Source organism: Bos taurus, chromosome 10, assembly GCF_002263795.3.
Source record: "Bos taurus isolate L1 Dominette 01449 registration number 42190680 breed Hereford chromosome 10, ARS-UCD2.0, whole genome shotgun sequence".
Lineage (NCBI taxonomy): Eukaryota > Metazoa > Chordata > Mammalia > Artiodactyla > Bovidae > Bos > Bos taurus.
In genome coordinates this window covers 70,663,512-70,670,045 of record NC_037337.1, presented here as the reverse complement: position 1 = coordinate 70,670,045, position 6,534 = coordinate 70,663,512, and positions in this window count along the sequence as shown.

Genomic DNA, 6,534 nt, shown 5'->3' with positions numbered 1-6,534 from the left:
GGCATAATCTAGGTAAAAACCTAGCTTTATCTTTTTTGTTTGGTTGGTTATTCAACTGCTACTCACGGTTTGCTGATGTTGCTAGTATGTGCACAGCAAGGTAGTCATCTCTGCTGTGACTTCCACTGGGGCTAAGAAGCAGCCCATGCCCTCACTATTTAAAAGTTAGCAGGTGTTAGTCACATGTAGGTAGTTTTCTTTCGTACTGCATGTTTCTTCCTATAACTCAGTCTTCTATTTAGAAGCTTGGGCTGTTGTCATAACCTGATTATAAACACAAACAGAAAGTAGCATCAGTGTCCAGTGTTACTGGTGATCTGCTAGTGATTTTTAGTTTAGAATCTTAGTGATGGATCGAATCCAGCTCCAAACAGTCTTTTTTAGGTGACTGTTCTTGTCTTCTAACGGAGAAGGCAATGGCAACCCACTCCAGTACTCTTGCCTAGAAAATCCCATGGATGGAGGAGCCTGGTAGGCTGCAGTCCATGGGGTCGCTAAGAGTCAGACACGACTGGGCGACTTCACTTTCAAGCATTGGAGGAGGAAATGGCAACCCACTCCAGTGTTCTTGCCTGGAGAATCCCAGGGACTGTGGGGCCTGGTGGGCTGCCGTCTATGGGGTCACACAGAGTCGGACACGACTGAAGCGACTTAGCAGCGGCAGCAGCAGCTTGTCTTCTAATAAAATCATTCTCCCCTGTCCCCCTTTTCATCCTGAGCTCATAGCTAATCCTTGTGGTACATGGAGAGGGCTGGCAGCACAGAAACTGTTGGAGACTAGCTGGGTGTTCGTGCTAAGTCACTTCAGTCATGTCTGATTTTGTGACCCCATGGACTGTAGTGCACCAGGCTCCTCTATCCATGGGATTCTCTAGTCAAGAATACTGGAGTGGGTTGCCATGCCCTCCTCCAGAGGATCTTCTGCATCTGGGGATCAAACGCACGTCTCTTATGTCTCCTGCATTGGCAGTCATGTTCTTTACCCCTACCACCACCTAGGAAGCCCAGCTGGGTGTTCAGGGATAAGGTATATAATGACATGTAAAAGTAGGAGAACTATTAAGGCAAATAGAAATAAACAGCTCACTGAAGTTGAATTGCCACAGAAACCATGCAGTAAATTTTTCAAGCAAGTCTCTATGGTAAGGGTAGATTTTTCTTCTCAAACATAGACATCACTCTTGCTGATTTGGTAATAAGAATTCCAGTATAGCTTTTTCCAAATTGAGATAGTGTTAATAATTGTCCCCAAAGTATGGTTCTATAATGGATGATCGATCTTTTTTTAAACAATTTATTGAGGTTATAATTGATATACAATAAATGGCACATATTTGAAGTGTACAATTTGATGGATTTGGACATATGCATGCATCCACTCAACCATCACCAAAATCAAAATAATAATCATATCCATCAGCCCCAAAAGTTTCTTTGGTTCCCTTTTTTAAATCTGTTCTTCCACTCATCCTTCCCTGCTTTGTCCATCATCCTCTGCTTTGTCACTATAGTTTGTACTTTCTGGATTATTATGTACAGCTGACCCTTAAACAGTGTGAGGGTTAGAGGTGCCATTTCTCTGCACAGTCAAACATTGTATAACTTAGAGTTGGCCCTCGGTATCCATAGTTCCACATCCTCAGATTCAACCAATCTCAGATCATGTAGTACTATAGCATTTATTATTTAGAAAAATGCATGTAAGTGAACCCAGGCAGTTCAAATCCATGTTTTTCCAGCGATAATGCTATATGGAATCATACAATATGTTCCCCTTGTATATTGTCTGGTTTCTTTCAGTCAGCATGATTTTGAGATCACCCATGTTGTTTTATCAATGCTTCATTTTTATAGGTAAATAATATTTGATTTGTGGAAACCATTCAACTGTTGGTAGATATTTGGATTTTTGTCTAGTCTGGGGCTATTACAAATAAAACTGTCAGAGTTACCTACTAGTCTAGTGGTTAAGAATCAGTGCTTTCACTGTTGTGGCCAGGGCTCAGACGCTGATTGGGGAACTAAGATCCCGATGCGGTGTGGCCAAAGTTAAAAAAAAAAAAAAAAGACTAGCACTTCAGTCAGTTCAGTTCAGTCACTCACTTGTGTCTGACTCTTTGTGACCCCATGGACTGCAGCATGCCAGGCTTCCCTATCCATCACCAACTCCCAGAGCTTGCTCAAACTCATATTCATTGAGTTGGTGATGAACATCCAACCATCTCATCCTCTGTCGTCCCTTTCTCCTCCTGCCTTCAATCTTTCCCAGGATCAGGGTCTTTTCAAATGAGTCAGTTCTACACATCAGGTGGCCAAAGTATTGGGAGTTTCAGCTTCAGCATCAGTCCTTCCAATGAATATTCAGGACTGATTTCCTTTAGGATGGCCTGGTTAGACCTCCTTGCAGTCCAAGGGACTCTCAGGAGTCTTCTCCAACACCACAGTACAAAAGCATCAATTCTTTGGCACCCAGCTTTCTTGATAGTCCAACTGTCACATCCATACGTGACTACTGGAAAAACCATAACTATGACTATATGGACCTTTGTTGGCAAAGTAATGTCTCTGCTTTTTAATATGCACTCTAGGTTTGTCATAGCTTTTCTTCGAAGAAGTGTCTTTTAATTATATGGCTGCAGTCACCATCTGCAGTGATTTTGGAGCCCAAAGAAACAAAGTCTGAAAAAAAAAAAAAAGAAACAAAGTCTGACACTGTTTCCACATTTTCCTCATCTATTTGCCATGAAATGATAGGACCGGATGGCAGGATCTTAGTTTTATGAATGGTGAGTTTTAAAGCAGCTTTTCCACTTTGCTCTTTTACCTTCATCAAGAGGCTCTTTAGTTCCTCTTTGCTTTCTGCCATTAGAGTGGTATTATCTGCATATCTGAGGTTGTTGGTATTTCTCCCGGCAATCTTGATTCCAGCTTGTGCTTCATCCAGCCCAGCATTTTGCATGATGTACTCTGCATATAAGTTAAATAAGCAGGGTGACAATATACAGCCTTGACGTACTCCTTTCCCAATTTGAAACCAGTCTGTTGTTCCATGTCCAGTTCTAACTGTTGCTTCTTGACCTGCATACAGATTTCTCAGGAGGCAGGTAAGATCGTCTGGTATTCCCATCTCTTGAAGAATTTTCCACAGTTTGTTGAGATCTACACAGTCAAAGGCTTTGGCATAATCAATAAAGCAGAAATAGATGTTTTTCCGGTATTCTCTTGCTTTTTCAGTGATCCAGCAGATGTTGGCAATTTGATCTCTGGTTCCTCTGCCTTTTCTAAATCCAGCTTGAATATCTGGACGTTCACAGTTCACGTACTCTTGAAGCCTTGCTTGGAGAATTTTGAGCTTTACTTTGCTAGCGTGTGAGATGAGTGCAATTGTGCAGTAGTTTGAGTATTCTTTGTCATTGCCTTTCTTTGGGATTGGAATGAAAACTGACCTTTTCCTGTCCTGTGGCCACTTTTGAGTTTTCCAAATTTGCTGGCATATTGAGTGCAGCACTTTCACAGCATCATCTTGTAGGATTTGAAACAGCTTAACTGGAATTCCATCACCTCCACTAGCTTTGTTCATAGCGATGGTTCCTAAGACCCACTTGACTTTGCATTCCAAGATGTTTTGCTCTGGGTGCGTGATCACACCATCGTGGTTATCTGGGTCATGAAGATCTTTTTGTGTATACTTCTGTGTGTTCTTGCCACCTCTTCTTAATATCTTCTGCTTCTGTTAGGTCCATACCATTTCTGTTCTTTATTGTGCCCATCTTTGCATGAAATGTTCCCTTGATATCTCTAATTTTCTTGAAGAGATCTCTAGTCTTTCCTATTCTATTCTTTTCCCCTCTTTATTTGCATTGATCACTGGAAGGCTTTCTTATCTCTCCTTGTTATTCTTTGGAACTCTACATTCAAATGGGTATGTCTTTTCTTTTCTCTTTTGCCTTTTGCTTTTCTTCTTTTCTCAGCTATTTGTAACACCCTCAGACACCCATTTTGCCTTTTTGTATTTCTTTTTCTTGGGGATGGTCTTGATCACTGCCTCCTATACAATGTCACAAACTTCCATCCATAGTTCTTCAGGCACACTGTCTATCAGATCTAATCCCTTTAATCTGTTTGTCACTTCCACTGTATAATCATAAGGGATTTGATTTACGTCATAGCTGAATGGTCTAGTGGTTTTCCCTACTTTCTTCAATTTAAGTCTGAACTTGGCAATAAGGAGTTCATGATCTGAGCCAGAGTCGGCTCCTGGTCTTCTTTTTGCTGACTGTATAGAGCTTCTCCATCTTTGGCTGCAAAAGAATATAATCAATCTGATTTCAGTGTTGACCATCTGGTGATGTCCATGTGTAGAGTCATCTCTTGTGTTATTGGAAGAGAGCATTTGCTATGACCAGTGCATTCTCTTGGCAAAACTCTATTAGCCTTTGCCCTGCTTCATTTTGTACTCCAAGGAAAATTGGCCTGTTACTCCAGGTTTCTCTTTACTTGCCATTTTTGCATCCCAGTCCCCTATGATGAAAAGGATATCTTTCTGGGGTGTTAGTTCTAGGTCTTGTAGGTCTTCATGGAACCGTTGAACTTCATCTTCTTCAGCATTACTGGTTGGGGCATAGACTTGGATTACTGTGATATTGAATGGCTTGCCTTGGAAACGAACAGAGATCACTCTGTCGTTTTTGAGATTGTACCCAAGTACTGCATTTCAGACTCCTTTGTTGATTATGAGGCCTACTCCATTTCTTCTAAGGGATTCTTGTTCACAGTAGTAGATGCAATGGTCATCTGAATTAAATTTCCCCATTCCTGTCCATTTTAGTTCCCTGATTCCCAAAATGTTGATATTCACTCTTGCCATCTCCTGTTTGACCACTTCTAAATTACTTTGATTCATGGACCTGACATTCCAGGTTCCTATGCAATACTGTTCTTTACAGCATTGGACTTTACTTCCATTACCATTTGAAAAAAAAAAAAGACAGAGAGAGAGACTAGAACTTACAAAAATAAAATTTAAAGGATTAAAAAAAAAAGCTGCTTAAGTATTTGTATAAAAGTACTTTAAATGACACATCTTTCCTGTTCTCTTAAGTAAATACCTAAAACTACCTCACAATTGCATCATCTCACACACTAGTAAAGTAATGCTCAAAATTCTCCAATTCTCCAAGGCTTCAGCAATACATGAACCGTGAACTTCCAGATGTTCAAGCTGGTTTTAGAAAAGGCAGAGGAATCAGAGATCAAATTGCCAACATCTGCTGGATCATCACAAAAGCAAGGGAGTTCCAGAAAAACATCTATTTCTGCTTTATTGACTATGCCAAAGCCTTTGACTGTGTGGATCACAATAAACTGTGGAAAATTCTGAAAGAGATGGGAATACCAGAACACCTGACCTGCCTCTTGAGAAACCTATATGCAGGTCAGGAAGCAACAGTTAGAACTGGACATGGAACAACAGACTGGTTCCAAATAGGAAAAGGAGTATGTCAAGGCTGTATATTGTCACCCTGCTTATTTAACTTATATGCAGAGTACATTATGAGAAACGCTGGGCTGGAAGAAGCACAAGCTAGAATCAATATTTCCAGGAGAAATATCAATAACCTCAGATATGCAGATGACACCACCCTTATGGCAGAAAGTAAAGAGGAACTAAAAAGCCTCTTGATGAAAGTGAAAGAGGAGAGTGAAAAAGTTGGCTTAAAGCTCAACATTCAGAAAACTAGGATCATGGCATCTGGTCCCATCACTTCATGGGAAATAGATGGGGAAATAGTGGAAACAATGTCAGAATTTCTTTGGGCTCCAAAATCACTGCAGATGGTGACTGCAGCCATAAATTTAAAAGATGCTTACTCCTTGGAAGGAAAGTTATGACCAACCTAGACAGCATATTAAAAAGCAGAGACATTACTTTGCCAACAAAGGTCCATCTAGTCAAGGCTATGGTTTTTTCCAGTGGTCATGTATGGATGTGAGAGTTGGACTGTGAAGAAAGCTGAGCACCGAAGAATTGATGCTTTTGAACTGTGGCGCTGAAGAAGACTTTTGCAAGTCCCTTAGACTGCAAGGAGATCCAACCAGTCTATCCTAAAGGAGACCGGTCCTGGGTTTTCATTGGAAGGACTGATGCTGAGGCTGAAACTCCAATACTTTGGCCACCTCATGCGAAGAGTTGACTCATTGGAAAAGACCCTGATACTGGGAGGGATTGGGGGCAGGAGGAGAATGGGACGACAGAGGATGAGATGGCTGAATGGCATTACCGACTCGATGCACATGAGTTTGGGTGAACTCCGGGAGTTGGTGATGACAGGGAGGCCTGGTGTGCTGCAATTCATGGGGTCACAAAGAGTTGGACATGACTGAGCCCCTGAACTGAACTGAACTGAACTGAAAGGTGAAATGGCTGTTTAATTTTTTAAGAAACTGCCAAATATTTCTCCAAAATGGCTATCCCAGTTATGAGAGTTCCAGTTCCTCCATTTTGTGGCCAACACTTGGTATATAGTCACCATT